Source organism: Miniopterus schreibersii (genome assembly GCF_964146895.1).
Source record: "Miniopterus schreibersii genome assembly, chromosome: 4".
Classification (NCBI taxonomy): Eukaryota; Metazoa; Chordata; class Mammalia; order Chiroptera; family Miniopteridae; genus Miniopterus; species Miniopterus schreibersii.
In genome coordinates this window covers 28,825,316-28,847,379 of record NC_138105.1, presented here as the reverse complement: position 1 = coordinate 28,847,379, position 22,064 = coordinate 28,825,316, and the positions used below count along the sequence as shown (strand labels likewise).

Genomic DNA, 22,064 nt, shown 5'->3' with positions numbered 1-22,064 from the left:
GCGCAATAATGTAATGAACCCGGAGGACCTGCCTTGCAAAGCCAGAACCAGCGCACAAACGAGAGCTGGCACCAGTCCCTGCTGATTTGGCCCGTTCTGTCCGCCACCTGCCCCAGGTGATTGTTGCCCTGAATTTCGCGTCCCTCTTTCCCCTCTTCTTTTGAACTCTGTATTTGAAAATCATTGCAAATTCACAGAAAAGCTGCGAAAATAAAAAGAGTACAATGAACACCCACGTAGCCTTTACCCTTGCCCACCTTCTGTCAACACTTGACCCCACTTTCTTTGTCGTTGACCTTGTCCCCTCTCCTACCCCTTTTCGCTCTCTCCACTCACACGCTTATACACAGACACACACCAAATTTTTTGGAACTATGAAGCTGTCATATTTTGTGACTCCTCCCTACTTCAGTGTGTATTTATTTCCTAACAATGGAATATTCTCTTACATAAACACACTAAAGTTTTTAACTTCAGTCAATTGACCTAACAATGCCCTTTATAGCGTTTCTTTCCCTCTAGTACCAGATCCAGCTCTGTCTCCTTAGCATGGTTTAACCTGGGACATTTCCACAGATTTTCTTTTTCTTTCATGACATTGACCTCTCCCTCCCTTCCCCTCTTTTAAAAAAAAACAGACAACTCGTTGTTTTGAGTTTGAGTGGCAGTTGTCTCCTGTTTCTGAATATGCTTACCCCTGACTTGACATTACACTTAAGGCTCAGCCATGCCGTGGCCGGTAGCTGTGGTCCCTCCATCGCTGGTGCTGCACCTGGTCCCGGTGTGTGCATGGGCTACACACCAGGTTTATTTGCATGTTGATGAACACTTGGGTTTTTCCAGATTTTTCTGACAGTGGGCAGTGCTGCTAGGAACATCCCTGCACGTCTGTTGGCATGTGTGTGAGAGTTTCTCTAGAGTTTATCCAGAAGTGGCGCTGCTGGCTCTTCAACCATGTGAATGCTGAACTTTTCAAGATGATTCCAAATTGTTTTCCAAAGTGGGTGTGGGCCCTTCTCCACTTGAAATGAGCAAGGGTTCCCTTAGACTTTATATCTTTTGGCCACCACGCTCATAGTGTGTGAGTTACTGTCTCGAGATGGTTGTAATTAGCATTTCTCAGATCACTAATGGTGTTGAGCATCTTTTCATGTTTTTTGACATATGTGTGCCATTTTCTGTGACGTGGAAATAGTAATAGTAGCAGTAACACCACTTCTTGTTTTCAACTGGTGATGTGTGAGGAACTATTTTAAGCACACACACTCATTTAATCATAAAACACCCTAATGAGGTAGGAACCATATTACCCTCTCTTCACGGATTTTGCCCATTTCCTTTCAGATTGTTTGTCTTTTTCTTCTTGACGCCTTTGCGCCTTCTGTTTTAGCTGGGTTTCAATGACCCCACCCTGCAGGCGGAAGGGGAGAGTGCCACCTCGCTGCCGGTGGAAGTAGCTGTCCAGGTCCTCACTCTGCCTCTGTTGACACCCAAGGGGGACTCCCTGTGCCTGCTGGGCAGGGTGGTCGTCCCGATGCGCCATGTGGTGGCCAGCAATAGGCCGGGGTACCTCATTACTGGCCTGCTCTGAGAAAGTCCTGGCTCCCTACTTGGCCTGCTCTGAGACCACAACCCCAGCAGGGGTGTCGGGGCACCTCCTTGTACACGGCCTCGAGGAGGTGGAATCCAGGTTCCCTGCTGAGCCCTGGAGGGCCAGTGAGAGTGGAGGCACCATTTCCCCTGTGGTACTTGACTGGAGTAGAGAGGTAATTGTCTAAACATCCTGTCATGCCAGGATGCCCTTTCCTGATCCTTTGGCTGGAGAGAGCAGGCTTTTGCTGGGGGGGGGGGGGGGGGGGGTTAGGTCTGTGCCCATTGACGTTTCCCGGCTCCAAGTCTGGGGCGGATGAGACAAAAAGGAAATATAGGGACTCCCCACTGGGTCCTGGGTCCTGAGGTCCCTAGCTGGTCTGCCTTCTCTCCACCACGAGTCTTATATTTTATATCGAATTGTTTTATATATAATGCCTGAAGCTTCTCGATGTGCTTAGTGGGAGAAATAGGAAAAAGTATGGTTACCCCGTCTTCCTGTAAGTGGAGCCTGGTTGCCTCGTAAGCATTCTTTGTGTATTCGGAATACTGATCCTTAGTCAAGGGTTTCACCATTGAAAAGATTATTTCTCAGTTTGTGGCTTTTTAAAACATTTGTTTCTGGTGCTTTTGGCATTTGTTTTGTCAGATGCTCTTGACTTTAATGTAGCTGCACGTATCATTCTTTTCTTTCTTTCTTCTTTTTTGGGCTAGTGGTTTTGTTTCTTGTTTAGGAAATAATTCCTTACCCCAAGTTTAGAAAGATAATCTCCCATAGCTCCTTCTAAATTTTTTAATGTTTTTGCTTCTCATGTTCAAGTTCTTAATCAGCCTGGAATTGATTTTGGTGTGTGTTACGGGGCAGGGGGTCCAATATCATATTTCTAAACAGCTTCACTGAAGTATAAATCGACATACAATAAAAAGGCATAAAGTGTACAGTTTGATAAGTTTTGACATATGTATGTATACGCCTGTGAAACCATCACCACAATAAAGAAGATGAACATATTCGTCACTCAAAAGTTTCCCCTGACCCTTGGTGACCCTTCCTCACTTGCACCTACCCCCCTCCCCTCTCCCCCCACCCCTTGGCTACCACTGATTGGTTTTCTGTTACTATTAGCATGGATTTCTGAGATTTTTGTATAAATGTAATCATACAGCGCATACTATTTTTGTTCAGTCTGGTTTCTTCCATTCAGCATAGTTATTTTGAGAGTCTTCCATGTTGTAGCATGTATCAGTAGTTCCTTCTTTTTTATTGCTGAGTTCTTGCCCACTTTGGGTCTGTAACACACTCTGCTGATCCATTCACTAGTTGACGGACACTTGGGTTATCTCCATTTGAGACTGTTACCCATAAAGCTGCTACGGACATTCGTGTACAAATCTTTGTACCTTGGAGCAGAATAGCTAATCATATAATAGTTGTAAGATTAACTTTTTAAGAAACTGCCAAACTGTTTTTCAAAGTTTTCCACATATATGAGCAATGTGTTCCACATCCATCCTTACCAAATACTTGGTATGGTCAGCCTTTTTAAAAAATATATGTTTTTATTGATTTTAGAGAGAGAGGAAGGGAAAGGGATAGAGAGAGAGAAACATTGATGAGAGAGACATCGACCAGCTGCCTCCTGCCTGCATCTTACTGGGGATCGAGTCAGCAACCCAGCCTTGTTCCCTGACCATGAATTGAACCGGAGACCTCTTGGTTCATGGGTCGAAGCTCAACCACTGAGCCATGCTGGCTGGGCTGGGCGGCCTTTTTTTAAAAAATATATTTTTATTGACTTCAGAGAGAGGAAGAGAGAGAAATAGAAGCATCAATGATGAGAGAGTCATTGATCTGCTGCCTCCTGCACACCCCTGACTGGGGATCAAGCCCACAACCCAGGCACGTGCCCTGACCGGGAACCGAACCGCTATCTCCTGGATCCTAGGTCCATGCTCAACCGCTGAGCCACGCCCGGCCGGGCTGGTCACCCTTTTTAATTTAGCCATTCTAACAGGTGTGTAGTGGCATTGTGATTTTAGTTTGCATTTCCCACATGATATTGGGTATCTTTTTATGTGCTTTTATATATAATTTTTACCTAAATCAATATTTATTATATCATTAAGTCTTTGCAAGTATTAGTCAAGGTTCAGAGTGTATTCTGGTTTCTTTTTGTTTTGCTTGAAGTTAATTTGCTTGGGATTTATCTGGTGAATTTTTTAAAAAGTAAAATTGTGACATCTCCTGTGTCTGAAAATATTATTTTCCTTGGACATTTCATTGGTAGTTTGACTAGGTATGGAATTCTAGATAAGGAAAATATTCCTTCAAAATTTTGAATGAATCACTCCATTGTCTTTCTGTTTCTGGTGTTGTTAGGAAGTTTAAAACTCTTCTGGTCTTCTCTGTCCCCAGTGTTCAAAGGGGACCTATTACATGGGTACTCAGTGGATCCTTTGAGTTTGGAAAGTTATATCCTTCAGTTCTGGGAAATTTCTCTGTTTTGAGGATGACTTCCTTTTCTCTGATTTTTCTTCCTGAAACTCTTGTCTTTTGGATGTGGGACTGCCTTTTAATTTCCTTATCTTTACTGCTCTACTTTTAATCTGTTTTTATATTTGCTCTGGGATGTTATCTTAACTTTACCTTCTAACCCTTTTATTGAATCTATTGTGCTTTTAATTTCTAAAAGTTCTTTGTTATTTTAAATTTTTTTTCTCGTTTCTCACTGCCTTTGATCAGGTTTTCACTCAAAATTATCTGTGCAATGTGATTTGACCTTTATGGAGTAAACAAATTTCGATTTATGCCGCAGGCTTCTTTTCTTCTGTGATGGGTCCTCTTCTGTGGGCTTCTCAGCTGCCGGCTTCTTGGTAGCTGCAGCCTTTTTACCCACCAAAGGCTTCTGCTTCCTAACACCAGCAGCCTTTCCTCCCTCCCTCCGTCCGTCCCTCCCTCCTCTCCTTCCTTCCCCGCCACAGGCTCCCGCTTTGGCGTCTAGTGCTGCTGCTGCTTTACCCCCCGCAGCTGGTGGTTCCCGGCCTGGAGGAGCATGGCCTTTGCATATGGGTTTAGCTTCAGCATGATTCTCAGGTTTCTCAGGCCTCTGCCATGAATCTTCTTGCGTGGCGCTCAGAGGGCTCTTTGGGTCTCTGGGCTCTTCAAGATCCTGCTAAGGTCTGTATGGAGCATCCTGTGCATGAGATGGTTGTAGTTACTCTTGAGGGAGGAAGCTTTACGCCGGGTGCCATACAGACGATCTAACTTGAAGAGAGTGCTTTCAATTCAAATGCAGAAATGGCCCACATGCCCACCAGGAGCAAGTTTCAAAATGTTCCGTTTCCGCCCGGCCGGGCGTGGCTCAGTGGTTAAGCATCAACCTAGGATCCAGGCGCTCAGGGTTCGATTCCCGGTCAGGGCACATGCCCGGGTTGCGGACTGCAGCCGATCAATGACTCTCTCATCATTGATGTTTCTGTCTCTCTCTCTCCCTCTCCTTTCCTCTCCCTGAAATCAATAAAGATATATTAAAAACAAAACAAAACACAAAAAACCCAAAATGTTCAGTTTCCTTCAGTAAGCAGAGTAACTCCAGGGGTGTGTCTGAAGGCTTGGACACCGTTGTCCTCATTATAGACGATGCCAGGTCCCCTGTGCTGATGGGATGACTGTTTCTCAATTTGCCAGCTCTCGTTCACTGAGAGGCGTAGACCTTTTTGATATCATCCCAGGCTTTGAGTTTCTTATGAAGAAAAACAGCCTCTTCGGTTTTCTCTTAGCTTTCAACTCTATCTTCAACCACCAAAGGAGGTTCAGGAACTTCTTCAACATGACGACTTTTATTTATTTATTTTTTAAATCCTCACCTGAGGCTATTTTTTCCTTTGCTCCTCAGAGAGAGTGGAAGAAAGGGGGAGCAGAGGGAGTGAGAGAAACATCAATGAAACATTGATGTGAGAGAGACACATCGATTGGTTGCCTCCTGCAGGTGCCCTGACCGGGGCTGGGGATCAAGCCCACAACCGAGGTACCTGCCCTTGACCGGAATCTAACCCGAGACCCTTCAGTCCATGGGGTGATGCTCTAACCACTGAACCAAACTGGCCAGGAAGATGACTTTTAGACATGACCAGGGCTGGTAAGGCGAGGCAGCCAGAGCACAGCAGGTGGCATATTGCTTCTGTGTTGTGTTTACTCTGCGGAACGAATGGCACCAGGTATTGGTTGGTACAGACATGAGGCCCCCACAAACATTTTCCAAAAAACACTGTGGTCAGAAGGATGAGTCCCACCACCTCAAACTCTGGGAATTCAAGCCATAGCTCTGCCAGGACCCCAAGACTCAGCACTGGTTAGACGACCTGACAGCTCACCGACAGCATAGGGCTGTCTGTTGTTTTTGCCACAACTTGATGCGAACAAAGTTCACGATATTTGGTCGAATGGGAACCTTGAATAGAGCAGGTGAAGTGACATTTTTGCAGATGACTCCTCCTTTGGGAGAACACTGATATCGGTGGACAAGCACACATCATGGCTCCCTCAGGAAAAGGCAAAAAACTATTTTAAATACTTTTTTAAATTTTAGAATAGATTTAGGTTTACAGAAAACATGTGAAGATGGTACAAAAAAAAAATCACATAGACTCTGCACCCAGTTCCCCCCATTATTAACATCTTACATTAGCATGCTAGGTTTGTTACAGTTAATGAGCCAATATTGATACTTTATTATTACCCAAAGTCCACACTTTATTCAGATTTCCTTAGTTGTTATCTAATGTCATTTTTCTGGTCCAGGATCTCACCTATGACACCACATTCATTTGGTTGTCACATCTCCTTGGGCTCCTCTTGGCTGTGACAGTTTCTCATACTTTCCTTGTTTTTGATGACTTTAACAGTTTTGAGGAGTTTTGGTCAGTTGTTTGGTGGAATGTACCACAATTTTGGTTAATCTGATGTTTTTCTCATGGTCAGACTGGGGTTTGGGATATTTTAGGAGGGAGACCTAAATGTCTCCTTCCCACAGGGGTGCACTACCATTCTCATCCTGTCATATCAAGGATTCGAGTTCTCAACGTGACTTCTCACTGTTGGTGTTGATCTTGATCAGCTGGTTGAGGTCATGTCTAAGCTTCTCCATTATAAAAGTACTCCCCCCCCCATTTCCATACAAAGTGCTCTCTTTTATTCTCCAAATTTAAATAACATCTTTTGTTTACTTACATCAGTGTTTCTTAACTGAGGGACAGTTTTTCCCTTCAGGGGATATTTGGAAAAAGTAAAATAAAATAGCATCTTTTCCGTTTCATGAATACATTTTTCTTATCTCTGAGAATATTGATATTTGTTTTATAGTGTTTTATTATTGTTGTTTTGCTGATATTTGTCAAGTAGATCTTTTCTCAACTTTTTGCTTTTAATATTTTCATGTTCTCATGCTTTATGCATAATTTTTTAATCATGCAATTGTCAGTCTTTTTCTTTTAACTAATGAGTTTAGTCTGCCTATACATGTAGTAATTATTGATATGTTTGGGCCTGTTTCTTGGGTCTTTTTAAAAGATTTATAATTATCTCACTTTTTCTAGGCTTTTTTAGTTCTCACCTTTTGTTTGATTATCTTATTTTGTTGTTTATATTCTCTTTTTTTATGTTTCTTCTCTAATAGTCTGTAATATATGCACTCTACTACTGTTCTCATTTTTTATTGAGGCAAACAATAAATAGTAAGATGTGCAAACCTTACATGTATGGCTTGATTTTTTTTTTTTTATCACAATTTTAGACCATCAGCTATTTTTTCTTAACACTTTAAAGATATTCTACCACTTGCTGGCTTCAGATTCTTGTGTTGAAAAGTCTACTGTCATTCTAGCAGTCATTCCTTTAAAGGTGAACTGCCTGGCCCGACTGGTGTGGCTCAGTGGTTGAGCATCGACCTATGATCCAGGAGACCATGGTTCGATTCCCGGTCGGGGCACATGCCTGGGTTGCCGGCTCGATCCCCTGCTGGGGGTGTATAGGAGGCAGCCGATCAATGACTCTCTCATCATTGATGTTTCTCTCTCCCTCTCCATTCCTCTCTCTGAAATCAATAAAGACATTTTAATAAAAAAAATTTAAAAAGGTGAGCTGCCTTTATTACTGTGAATACTTTTAAGGTCTTCTCTTTGTCTTTGGTGTTGTGTAGTCTCATTTGTATTCATACCTTGCCTTACTCTATTGCATTCTTGGTGATATGTTTGTATGTATGTTCCAGTTCATTAATTCCCTCTTCAGCTTTATCCGATTTGCTCTTTAACATACCTATGGAGTTCTTTATTACAACCATTATATTTTTCACATATAGAAATGTAAAAACTACATTTCCCCCCTCAACTTCTTATTAATTATTCATAGTCTCTTTTAGTTTTCTCATCTTCGTGATTACATCATTTTTTCTGTAAATATTTTATACATAATTTCTGTAATTCTGTTTTTGAAAATTTCAGTGTGGGAGAAAAGATTGTTGTTTACTGTTTCTGCTGATTCTCATTCAGAGTCCTGCCTTAACACACATTAATCCTTTTTTAGGGCAGCAATTTTATTTTTTTTATGGCAACACACATGTTAATCTTTGATTACAAGCCCATTGCTTGATCATAATCTATGATACTACTGTGTCGAAATTGGAAAAGATTTCCTCCAGTTTACATTTGCTTCTCCATCAGCTAGATGCTGTGGGTAGCTAATTCCCTGGAACCGTCACTCTTGAGGATTTTGACTCAGTGAAGGTGGAAATTCCAGCCCAAAGTTTCCTTTGCTGTTGACACAAGGCACTGTGTCCTGATAGCAATGCTTCTATTGCTATTTGCCCTTGGGACAACTTGATCCCTTCTGGCTCCTCACTGCTCAGGCTGCATCTAGCTCATGTCTGTCTTGTATTTAGTGGGTGATAAATGTTTCTTGATGAAACATTTACTCTTTTGACATCAGCACTGCCTCAAAGAGTGTTTCCTGTCCAGAATACCTTGACAGCCATAAAGCCAGAAGCAGTGTTCTGAGATAAGTTTTTTTTGTTTTTTAGCTCTTCAGCCAGGAACCCAAACGTAATCCTGAGAGCTTAGAAAAATGTGTTTCAGTTGAGCAGCGATCCTTTCAGAGGAAAGGATCCCTGAAAAATCAGTCTCAGGCTGCAGTGTTTCAGAGATCATGAGTAACCATGTTCTCTACATAAGATTCTATGTGAGAAATTTTTTTCTGAATTTGGTGCCAGGAAAGCCTTGACTTCCCAGAGAGATTGGCCAGCTTCCTCTGCCTTATGGCAAGAGCTTTGTAATACATCTTATTTCCTTTTTAGCCCAAACTGCTTGGAAGCATTGGGCAAAACAGGTACCATATCATATCAGTGTTTTTAGTCCTTAGGACTGGCTTCCTCTTCTTTCTCATAGTCTTAATTTTTAATTTTTATGTATATATTAATAGATTTATAGCTTATTTACCTCTGTATCTCTATTATGGGAAGAAGCAAGTTATAAGTAAACTAAGTTAGCCCTGTCTGGGTAACTCAGTTGGTTAGAGCGTCATCCCAATACACCAAGGTTGTGGGTTTTATACCTGGTCAGGGCACATACAAGAATGAACCAATGTATGCATCAGTAAGTGGAACAACAAATTGATCTCTCTCTTTTTTCCTCTCTCTCTCCCACTCTCTCTCAAATCAATTTTTTAAAATAACTAAATTAAGTTAAAGTTTATAAACATTTTACATTTCTTTCCTTCCCTTGTGTTCTTAAGATATCCAAAGGGAAGGTGTAACTTGAAATATTTGTACAGATTGACCTGGCTACAAGTTCTGAAGCTTCACACCTAAGGCATGAGTAAGTGAGGCATTTCTTCCTCTGCTCCCCCCTCTTGTGGGCACATGTATCCCAACTGTTCTGAACAGTGATTCTCCGCTCATTTCCCTTGCCTTCATGGTGGACCGGGGGTGAGTGAGTTGTTTTGGGACTTCACCCAGCTTAAGAGTAAGAACTAGACCTTGCCTATATTAAGACATTTTCGCAGAGAGTTCAGAGTGGACTAATATACGTTCTGTTCACAACTGGTGGAAAAGGGTAGGTATTTTCATCCCCATATTATAAATGTCAGAACTGGGGTATCCTTGACAAACTCCTTCTGTGAGTTCTGACTTTTGCTCTGTCTCATCCGTTGACTCGTAGTTGCTGACTGCTACATGAAGTGCTTACGGCCATGGGCTGTGGAGCTAGGCTGCCTACTCATATCCTTTCACTACCCACTACGTACTGACTTTGTGACCTTCAGCAAAGTTACTCAACCTCTCTGTACCTCAGTTTCCTCATCTGTAAAATACGAAAAGTAATAATATCTACGTCCTAGAGTTGTTATGAGAACAAAAAGATTAAATATGGGAAAAGTGCTTAGAACATATAGAAAGCACTCATAAATGTTGACCATTATTATTACTATTAGTCCCTCCCCTCCCCCCTTCCCTCCCCTCCCCTCCCCTTCCCTTTCCACTGCACTTGGCCAGCTTCATCCACCCTCATGGCTCCAGGCTCTCTCATAGTCTGATGGTTGCAAATTCTTTACCACCTTCTCCTCTGGGCATTGGTGCTATATGTCCAAGTCTTTCTCAGCCCTTCACCCTTCCTTTCCATCTAAGAGGGGCATCTAGCATCCTTCTAGAGGATTCAGGCTGGTAAGTTAAAATTTTTCATTCATTCATTCATTCATTCATTCACTCATTTATTCATTCATCCCAGCAGTGCCTCAGTCTTCTTCCCCCTCTGAGGTTTGTGATTGGCTCCCAATTCTGGGACTATGTCAGGCCACCCTTCACACCCTTGATTCAGGCCACTGCTCTCTCTATGAGCAGAATATTTAGCCCACTTAACCCAAAACCCAGCTTCTTTGAATTACAGTTCAGTGTGGCCTCACCAGTCCAATCTCAGGTTATGCCGTGGGTACCTCTGATGGCTCCACAACACTGGGAGCCCTGCTGATGACAGTTGGACCCAGGGAGCCTGTGGTCCAAGGAACACAGTCTCATATCTGGGGACAGGCCAATGGCTGATCACTTCCCACGTGGGAAACTAAGTGCTGAATCCTGAGTGAATCTTGGGTAAGAGCTGGCAGGGTCAGGAGGAGGTCAGGCCAGGACACCAGGTATGTCTCTGAGAACCCGTTTTTTGAGGACCCAGCCCTGGCACACCATTATTGTAGTCAAAGGCTCAGTATCCTCACGGCCATCTGATGCCACCCACCTGTGGAACCTAGAGACAAGTGTGCATGTGTAAGTGACTGAAAAAAAGTTCTTTCTTCCTCATGATCCAGCTTGATCATGGGGTGGTGGTTCCAAAGCCTGGCTCAGGTGGATCCACAGTGATAGCAGGAGGATACTGAATACTGGGGAAGGTGAACTGGGACTATGGGAAGGTGTTAGGAATGTACGAGGGAGTGGCATTCTCTTGCTTGTAGCATTAATGGGAAGTATGTCATGATGTTCGATGCCTGTGCCCCTCAGTGAGCTTCTCTAAGGCAAAGGTGGCCTCAACGTGCCAGCCAAGTCTGCCCACTTGCCCCATTGGAGTGGTGACCTGCTTGTTAGTGTGCTGGGGCTACCATAACAAGACATGACAGGCTGGTGGCGTACACAACAGAACTTTATTTTCTCACAGTTCTGGATGCTGAAAGTCCAAGTCAAGATCTCATTAGGTTTGGTACCTGATGAGGACTCTCCTTGGATAGTAGACTGCCACCTTCTCTCTGTGTTCTCACGAGGCCTTTCCCCTGTGCAGAGAGAGAGAAAGGGAACTCTGGTGTCTCTTCTTACAAGCTCCCAGTTCTATCAGATCAGGCCACACCCTTATGACCTCTTCAACCTTAGTTACCTCCTTAAAGGCCCTTTCTCCAAATATAGTCACACTGGGGGTTAGGTCTTCAACATATGGATTCTGAGGGGACACAGTTCAGTCCATAACACCCACTACCACCCCAACACCCCACTTTCCTGGCATGTGACCTGTGTTGCTGAGCCAGCTCAATCCTACCCCTCAGCAGTGTGAAGGGCTGTACAATGTCTGGCTCTGGCACCCTCTAGAAATGTCAACTGAATCAAAACTGAATGTGTCTTTCTAGTCAAAGGAAAGCTCATCTTATTCAAAGAATGTTACATAAGATTTTCACAACCTCCTCTTGATAAAATTGAGACCCTCTGGGCTATTGCGAAACCAGACCTGATCCACACCCCTTTATCTCCGTCACCCCTGCTGTGGTTTCTCTAGCAGTAGAATTGGAAACAGACCAGATTGCCAAAACAAACCCTGGTGTTTGCACGCGCAGGAAAGAGGGGCTTAAATTGCACTTTCTTAAGCAGTGGCAGTACATTCACACTGGTCGCTCATACCTAATAAAAGTCTGTTCTGGGATTTGTGAAAGACAGGTTTTAGATTGGCAGTGACTTATGGCCTGGCCTGACCGCAGGCTTTCGCCTTAGCCCTCCCTGAAGAAGACCTTGCTGAGGTCTGGGTGTGCTCAGCCCCCAAGTCCGGTGAGGACTTCTCCCAGAGTAGGCGGCTATGCTTTGGAAGGGCCTGGAATCCTTCACCTGCAGCCCCTTGGCCCCTCATGTCAGACCTGCTGGCCACCTCTAGCCCACCCAGGTTTAGATGGGCCAACAGAAAAAGTTCTTTGCTCGGACTTACCTCTCTGGGGCCCTCAATGTGTGGGGGCTGCCGGAGTGGCCAGCGGGGCTGTGGGGCCTGACAGCTGGTCTCCAGGAGCTGCTTTCGTAGAGGCTCTTTGATGCTGGTGTGAGGATAGTGGGTAGAAGGGGCAGTGCCGCTGGCCTTGCGAACCCTGGGAGAGCCTGATGACCACGGAGGAATCCCTGCTTGCCAATGGCTCCCTTGATAGGGTCTGAGTTTGCTTGATTGGAATAGCCCTGCATGTGTTCTTTCCCAGGAACAGTCGGAGGCCTGATGAACTCCGGGCCTGTTGAGCTGGGAGGAGTGGTGCCGCTTGGGCTGCATCCATAGATTGCTAAGGGAGGGTTTCTGGCATGGGAGGTGTTTCTGAATCTCTTGTACTCCAAGATTCATAGAACACTGAGCTAAGGGTCCCTGAAGATCATCTCTCCCTCACAGTGAGGTTCAGAACATTTATTTATTCAGTGCCATCCCTGTGAAATGCTTGAAAATGGGGATTCCCCAATCAGACAGCGTCCCTTCCCTCAAGGAATTTCTATTTTAAGGCTGAGAGATCTACACATACACCAGCAGTAAAGGGTTTACCCAATGGATAACACACATGTGGCACTTACTAAGTGCCAGGTATTGTTCTAAGCACTTAACAAGAATTAAGTCATTAATCCTTTCTGTAACCTTGTGAGGTAAGTAAGACTATTATCGCCATTCTACAGATGAGGAAACTGAAGCACAGAGAAGTTTAGTAACTGAGCCAGGGTCACAGGACAGTAGATGTTGGAGCTGGTGTTCTTTTGTGGAGAGCCTGACCCCGGAGCCCATGCTCTTTACTCCCAGGCTGAACACCTCTCAGGAGCCCCTGTGGTGAGTAGGGGCCTCCGAGGAGACCACTTGAGCTGGGGTAATGGAGCTTGTCAGGGGGGAAAAGGAAGGAAGACACCTAGTGGAGGGCACGTGTGTGCAGAGGTGGGGAGATGCTGAAGCACCCGCCTGTCGGGAGTGGGGACTGATCTGCCTGGCTGGGATCAAGTTCATGTGTGAGAGCCTGGCAGCCAATGTGTAGAGACTGGAGGTGGAAAATGGGCAGCCAAGCGTAGCCTTTCTTGGCCTGCACGGTATCACAAAATGATTTTTTATATTGCGGTAAAATACACATATCTAAACTTTACCACTTTAACCATTTTAAGTGTACAATTCAGCGACATCAAGTACACCTACAGGATTGTGCAAACACCTCTGTTTCATTCCGGAACATTTTCATCACCCCAGAGGAAACCCTGTCCCCGTTAAGCATCTACTCCCCACCCTCTCCCCCAGTCCCTGGCAACCAGTCCTCTGCTTCTGTCTCTGTGAATGTGCCTATTCTGGGTATAAACTTACCCAGGTCATAGAGGAATCAGACAATAGGTGGCCTCTGTGACTGGCCCGTTCACCTTGCATAACGTCCTCAAGTTCATCCGAGTTGCAGCGTGGGTCAGTCCTTTTCATGGCCGAACAATCAGCATGTTTATTTTTAGTCAGAATGCCTTTCAGGGGGGACCATGGGTGCCCCCCTTTACCCAAGTCACTCCCACTCTGTGTGGTTGTGCTCCTGATGTTACCTGGCTGCGTTATCTGTTTCTGTCTTTGGCTTAAACCAACAACTTTCAACTTTTTTCACCTCATGGCACGTATAAACTAATTACTAAAATTCTGTGGCACACCCAGAAATGTATTTTATTTTTTTGCTGATCTGACAAAAAATAGGTTAATTTTTATTGCTATACAAAAATAATGGTAGTAGTAATTACCTACCCTTTTTGCTCCAAAATGACTATTTTTAAAAATCAGGTGCCGTCGGCTGTTGTTGCTCAGTGGTTGAGTGTCAACCCAGGAACCAGGAGGTCACCAGTTTGATTCCCCGTCAGGGCTCTTGCCTGGGTGCAGGTTTGATCCCCAGTAGGGGACATACAGGAGGCAGCCAATCGATTATGCTTCTCTCTCATCAATATTTCTATCTCTCTATCCTTTTCCCTCTCTAAAAAACAAACAAACAAAAAAACAAACATCAGGTGCCTTTACTTTTATATAAGGATTTCTGGTACCAAGAATTAACCAATGAGATGCAACCTTATAATGCAACATGATCAATAAGCTGCAGCTCTATTATATGACCTGTATACTTATGGCTCAAGACAGGGCATTCACACCGGACGGCTATTGTTGCGTTAGCTGTTATCGTTTTTTTATTTGACAATCTAAGGGGAAAGAGGTCAGGTCTCCAGGCTAGTCAGGTATTATAAGTTTTAAAAATGTTTGTGGCACATGGGTCGAAAATTGCTGGTTTAGACAAAAGCATTTGGTCCAGATGTTGTGGATCCCTGAACGTGGTTCTGAGGGCTCAGCCTTTGTCTGTAGGCAGCGGGTGGCTGCCCGGTGCGTGGATCCCACTCCTTTGTGGGAAGCCATGTCTGCGCTGGGTGACCCTGCCAGGCTGAATGTCCCCCGGGGAGCCCATGCAGAACGGGCCATCCTTCTCAGGCAGTTTATAACTGAGACCAGGAGGGGAAAAGCCACTTCCTGGGGCTTGGACCAGCTTAACTGTGTGATTGGCAGAGCCTGAGAAGAGGGGAGAAGAAAGCCACGAGGACGAGGGACAGGTTCTTGAGTTCTGGGAAACGTCAGTCTGTCTTCTATAAATGTCTCTCCCGCTCTCTGTGTGTCTGTCTCTGTCTCTGTTTAAGCTGGCAAGCTCAGTAGGGTGGTGAAGGGGAGTGGGAGAACAAATTATTGATAATAATTAACTTTTCCAAAAAGGGTTGAAGGTGCTGATTTTTAAAAAGGTCAAGCTCATAAGGGATAATGTACATACAGTAAAATTCACTGTTAGGCATTCAGTTCTATGAGCTTTTTGTATAGTTTTTTATTGTGGTAAAATATACATAACATAAAATTTACCATTCTGACCATTTTTAAGAGTACAATTCAGTGGCATTAAGTATATTCACAGTGTTGTGCAGCCATCGCCACCACCCATCTCCAAACACTCTCATCTTCCCCAAATGAAACTGCGCTCGTTGAATACTGGTTCTCTATTCTCCCCTCTCCCAGCTCCTGGTAGCCTCTCTCCTACTTTCCGCCTGTGTGAATTTGCCTCCTAGGTACTGCTTATACGCAGAATATATAAGTGGATTCATACCATATTTGTCCTTTTTGTCTGGCTTATTTCACTTAGCATAATTTTTTCGCGGTTCATCCATGCTGTGGCATATGTCAGAATTGCCTTCCTTTTTGAGGCTGGATATTATTCTGTTGTGTGTGTAGATCATTTTGTGTCTGTTGATAAACACTTTGCTTGCTTGCACCTTTGGACTATTGTGAATAGTGCTGCTGTGAACATGGGAGTACTAGTATCTGAGTCCCTGCTTTCACTTCTTCCGGGCATATACCTAGGAGTGCTATTGTTGGATCAGATGGTAATTCTATGTTTAGTTTTTTGAGAAACCTCCATACTGTTTTCCAGAGTGGCTAGATCATTTTACATTCCCACCAGCAGGGCACAAGGGTTCCAACTTCTCCACATCCTGGCCAACACTTGTTATTTCCAGCTTTTATTATAATGGCCATCCTAGTGGGTGTAAAGTGGTATCTCACTGTGGTTAGTTCTGTGAGTTTGGCAAGTGTCTACAGTCATATAACCATAAGATATGATTGGGGGGCAGAAAATGGACATAACAGGTGTACTTTTTCCAGTGCTCCCTCTTGGACGGTGAGAATGAGAAAGAGGTTCCCAGGGATGAGATGGGGCAGGAGGTGGGGGATCTGCCCAGCCTGAAGGTGAGAAATGCAGCTGGGCAGTGGCGTGGGGAGCAGATTGGCAGATTTAGAGGCCAAAGTCATGAGAGACTGCATCTTTGGGACCTCACCTAGACCAGGAGACAGGTGCAGGTGAGGGAATCGAGGGGTCAGAGACTTAGCTGAGTGTGGTGCTGGGCCACTGCTTTCAGCTTCACCCCCCCCCCCCATCCCAGCCTCCTCTGGTCTGTGTTTGACAGTTCCCGTCCTGTCCTCTCTTCCTGGCTTCTCCATCGGCTGTGGTCTGTGACAGAGCCCTGTCTCCCAAGGTGACTGGTGTAGAATGATCTCTGGCGGGAAACACAGCTTGGAGGCCAGCGGACAGCATTTGTGTCCTGCTCGCGAGTCGCGGGTGTGTTTGTTGACCTGGCAGAAGTCAGGGAAGTGCTTGGACACCGTTTCCTCCATCTGTGCCTTGCAGGGTGGAAGCCTTGTGCTTCATTAACTGCCCCCGTGGAACTGGCGGGGAGCCTCCTTGGCTCACGTCCCTCAGGCACCACAGGCCTCCGTGCACTTCCAACCCTGGGCACCACTTTGTCTAAGCAAGTGGCAGCCGACTCTGCAAATGCGAGTTTAAAGGTAAGAAAATCAAAGTGGTTCAAGATTTCCATGACAGATAGAAGATGTTGCATTTTTAGAGCAAATGTTGAAAACAACTTGAGATCTGATGGGGGTAGAGATGAGGGGGAGGAAGAGAATGAATACTGTACCCCGCCTGGAGTTATCTCTAGAAATCCTCATGTGTGGAAGAGCGAAAGGAGCTTTATCCTCTGGATTTAGAGGTTCTGGGCCTGGGTATGGATTATGCTCCGATCTGTGCAGGCATTGAGGACAGTGATTCGAAAATGCAGCAGTTTCCTGTCCAACAGAGAGCTTTTCCTGGAAAACCCCTAGTAGACTGTGCTTGGAGCTATATCATCCTCCCGGCATCCAATTTCTATTTAATATAATTGGGAGGGATGAGGGAACTAGATCATCCAAGCCTGCCAATGACAGCCTATCCTCAGATTTGTCCCCTTTCCATGAGTGATAGTTGCTAGCAGTACTTAGGATGTGCCAGGCACCCTGCATCATTTCACATAATTCTCCCTGAGAGCCCGATGCTTTCACGTCCTTATTTCACAGTGTCAGGAAGGTTAAATAACCTACCCAGGGTCTCACAGCTACGAATGCCTATTCGTTCTGAACCCCTACCTACAATGAGCCAAATGCCCACAAGGAGCCCCTCTTGCACAGAACTGATGGGCAGGAACATTAAATTCATTGTCAAAGTGTATGACCTAAAATACAATGGAATATTATTCAGTCTTAAAAGTAGGAAATTCTGACATGGACCTTGAGGACATTATGCTAAGTGAGGTAAGTGAGACAAACAATGACAAATGCTGCGTGATCTTATTTATATGGAATCTAAAAAAGCCAAACTTATAAAAATGGGGAGTGGAATAGCTGTTGCCAGGGGCTGGGGATAGGGGACTTTAGGGGATGTTATTTAAGGATACAAACTTGCAACTGCTAAATGAATAAGTCCTGGAGATCTAATGTAGAGTAGAGTGTTTATAGTCAACAACACTGTATTATAAACTTCAGTCACCAGAAGACCAGATCTTAATTGTTCTCACCAAAAAACAACAATAACAACAAAAAACAGGAGATGATAATTTTGTGATGTGATAGGTGATTGAGCAGTGGACTTCTTTGACTTCTCATAATGGTTCATTCACCCTTTGGTATTTTCTGTGTGAGATCTTATTTGTGACTCAGGAGGGGCCCCTCCAAAACCCTGACCTTTCTGCTCATCCAGGTGAGGGGCCTTGGCAACCTGTCTGCATGACCTGAATAGTACTGTCCTAATTTTGCAAGTTTCTGAATCTTGTGGAACATTACTATGTCTTCAGAACGTTCATGGTTGTCCACATCTTCTAGAGTGTTTTTGAAATTACGTGGTTGAAGTTTTCAATAGTAAAACTTATTACCTAGATTTACATATTTATTGCACATATGCATCAGTTTAACTGCTGTTCTGCAGGCATACTTAAAGGGATCAGGCCATTTCAAACAGGTTTAGGTGCCTAAGACATCATGACTTGAAAGCAGAAGTTTTTACCATTTTTCATAGGTCTAGGAATGTGCAATTTATATTCCTTGCTGTTGGGATTCGTTTTTATGCAAAGTCCCTCCTCCACCACCATCACCACTGTCCAATGCCATAGGCACTTGGAAGTTGAAGTTCTGACCAACTCACGTTGCTGGCAGGTTTTCTTTTTAATGTCAAGTTCTATGTCCGCACTTAGCTTACTTGTCCTGACATTTCTTTACGAACAGAATTACACCAACTTCATATTATTGGAATGAGGTAAGAAGTGAATGCCTAAATTGACCTAAATCCTAGTGTTGGAATTTTTGGAGTACACTTTTATATAGTTCAGTAAGTTTTTAGAAGGTCAGATTGCCGGCACCATATGGTAATCCCTCACCACCTGGCAGAGTCCTCTTCATTCAGTTATTTATTCAGCCCACATTTATTAGATGCTCACTGCACTCACTTTACTAAGCGCTGAGGATCCATGGGGCCAGTCTGACATTTGAAGGTACCTCCTCTGTGCTGGACTCTTTACAAATATGTTCTCTTATCCATCAGAAATAAACCATTGTTTCTGGCCCCATCGTGCCTACAGTTAAGAGAGCCAGACACGTAAGTGGTCATAATGTCACCTAGTCATTGTTAATAGTCTTCTGTACAAGGTGCACTGGGGAGGCGACAAGTAGCTCTGCGTGGGAAAGTCAGGAAAGGCTTCAGAGGGAGCTCCAGAGCCAGCCTCGAGTGAGACCCCATCCTGTTCTTTCAGAAAACCGCTCTCCATCCCTGACTGGTGTGGCTCAGTGGTTAGAGCATCAGCCCTCCCACCGAGTTTCATTCCTGGTCAAGGGCACGTACCTGAGTTGCAGGCTTGTTCCCTGGCCCCAGGCATGTGCCAGAGGCAACCAATCAATGCGTCTCTCTTACATCGATGTTTCTCTCCCCTCCCTCTCTAAAAATCAGTGGAAAAAATATCCTTGGGCCCTAGCTGACTTGGCCCAGTGGTTAGAGCTTTGGCCTGCGGACTGAAAGATCCCAGGTTCGATTCTGGCCAAAGGCACATACCTGGGTTGCAGGCTTGATCCCTGGCCCTGGTCGGAGTGCATGCGGGAGGCAGCCAATCAATGTGTCTGTCTCACATCGATGTTTCTGTCTCTCCTTCCCTTCCACTCTCTAAAAAGCAATGGAAAAAATATCCACAGGTGAGGATTAAAAAAATATATATATATACACACACACATATCTCCTCCAGTGAGAATTAACAATGACATTTTTGTTGGTTAATTTGCTTTGCTTTATTTTCAATAGATTTGTCATTAGAATTATCCCCCAAATAGAAAGAATGTAAACTAACTCCTTTCAAAAACCTCGTGCCTAGCAGAGAGTTGGCGCTCAGTTAACTGTGTTCTGTAATAGAAGGAAGCATGTGGGCCTTGTCGAACCTCCCTTCCTTCTTCTTGTGTCTGGTCAATGACTACAGTAGAAAACTGTCCTTTTAAAGGCAAGCTCTGTTGCACAATGCTCCTGACCACTTGTGGGATAAAGATGGTCAAGATGGGATTGGAACCCACAAACAAATCAAACGGAGTCTAATATTGGAAGAAAGGGCCAAAACCAAACCAAAATCAAAAGAAAACAACACAAGCCAGGGATGCAACTGTGTGCATAGGGGTAGAAGCTAAACTTTTCTGAATATGCCTTGTGGTTTTTAGATTCGACTTTGAAAACATGTAAATATTTAAACATGTAAAAAGTTAAATGATTTTTTGAAAACTGGACCCCATACTTATTTTTCACGTGCGTCTTCCCACTTCCAATCTGTGGGGGAAAGTGTGAGCAGAGAGAATCCACAAGGGCTGGTGTCTTGAGGAAGCTTTCCTGTGAGGTCTCATCCTTGGAGCTAAGTTCCAATAGTCTCTCACTGGGGATGCTGTCCAGTGCCAAGGTGCTTACCCTTTGGAGATTTTTTTCTTCCTTTTAAGCCCTGTTTCATGTGGCATCTAATGCCTTCTCTAACAAATTCCTACCTAATTGTCTCCCCTAATCGCCCACTTCATTTCGAAGGAGAATTATGTGAAATTACACTCAAATGCTTACCTCTATTTAGGTGCCTGGATAGCTTAAAACTGATCATTTGCACCGAAGTGGTTAAAGTGACCTGTTAGTTTATGACCCTATTCACATTTTTTTCCTGTAGTAGAACATACATAACAAAATTTATCTTTTTAACCATTTTTAAGTGTACAGTTCAGTGGCATTAAGCGTATTCACGTGATGGAACTGTCACCACTACGCATGTCTAGAACTTTTTCATCTCCCCCGACTGGAACTCTGCACCCACTAGGCAATAGCTACCTCTTTCTCTCCTCCCCCGAGTCCCTGGCAACCACCATTCTACTTTCTGTGTCTATGAATCTCACTATTCTAGGTACTTCAGATAAGCGGACTCACACAATATTTGTTCTTTTGTATCTGGCTTATTTTATAAGCACATTAGCATAATATCTTCAAGGTCACCCATATGGTAGCATGTATCAGAATTTCATTCCTTTATATGACTGAGTAACATGCCATTCTGTGTGCTGTATATAGATAGTGTTTGTGTCTGCCCCCTCTCCCAATTCATATGTTGAAATCCTAACCTCCAAGGTGATGATATTAGGAGGTGGGGGCTTTGAGAGGTGATCAGGTCACGAGGGCAGAACTTTCATGAATAAAAGAGGCCTGAGAATATTCTCTCGCCCTTCCTGCCATGTGAACACATAACGAGAAGGCTGGCGTATGCAACCTGGAAGAGAGCCCTCACCCAGAACCTGACCTTGCTGGCCCTGATCTTGTTGGACTTCCAGCCCCTAGAACTTTGAGCAATATATTCCTGCTGTTTATAAGCCACCTGGCCTGTGGTATTTTATTATAGCAGCCAGAATGAACTAAAACAATATGTATATGACACATTTTGTTCATCTGTTCATTTGCTGATGGACACTTGGATTGTTTGTACCTTTGGACAACTGTGAATAGTGCTCCTTTGAACATCAGTGTGCAAGTATCTGCTTTGAGTCCCTGCTTTTAGTTCCTTTGGGTAAATACCTGAGAGTGGAATTTCTGGGTCATATGGTGATTCTACGTTTGATCACCAAACTGTTTTCCACGGTAGCTGCATCATTTTACGTTCCCACCAGCAGCGCACAAGGGTTCCATGCTCCACGTTCATTAACACTTGTTCTTTTCTTTTCTTTTTTAAAATCATAGCCATACTAAGGGGTGTGAAATAGTTCCGAGTTGCATTTCATTAATGACTAATGACATTGAGCATCTTTTCATGTGCCTACTGGCCATTTGTCGATCTGTTTGGGAGAAATGCCTGTTTGAGTCCTTTGCGCATTTTAGTTGTGTTTGTTGTTGCTGAGTTGTGGGCGTTCTTTATACATTCTGGATATTAATCATTTATGAAAGACATGCTTCGCAAATATTTTCTCCCATTCTGAAGGTTGCCTTTTTGATGCTAACAAAATTTTTAAATTTTTTCCTCTGTTGCCTTTGCTTTTGGTGTCATATCCAAGAAATCATTGCTAAATTCAACATCATGAAAAACTTCCCTCATGTTTTTTTCTAAGAGTTTATAGTTTAGTTCTTAAGTTTAGGTCTTTGATCCACACCGAGTTAATATTTGTATATGGTCACATTTATTGTTGTTATTAAGAATGTTTGTGAATATCCGTGACATCTTACACAGAGATGGATTCACACAGTCAAGTCTGCTTAAAACCTGTGAAAAACAGACTTTTTATATGCTGTTGACTAGATATCTGTGAAAATTAGACTGATTTAACCTGGGAATTTCCAC

At 43.9% G+C, this 22,064-nt stretch overlaps 1 protein-coding gene and 1 pseudogene across 3 annotated transcripts in view; one reads left to right on the top strand and one right to left on the bottom strand.

Moving 5' to 3' along the window:
* The window catches only part of COL23A1 (collagen type XXIII alpha 1 chain), a 306,121-nt gene that overhangs the window by 65,871 nt on the left and 218,186 nt on the right, over window positions 1-22,064 (top strand). The window lies entirely within an intron of this gene.
* On the bottom strand, window positions 4,396-6,126 carry LOC308555585 (large ribosomal subunit protein uL4 pseudogene; annotated as a pseudogene). The gene is made up of 3 exons: window positions 5,693-6,126; window positions 5,182-5,427; window positions 4,396-4,951 (listed from the first exon to the last, which is right to left on the bottom strand). The product of its transcript is annotated as a large ribosomal subunit protein uL4 pseudogene (transcript).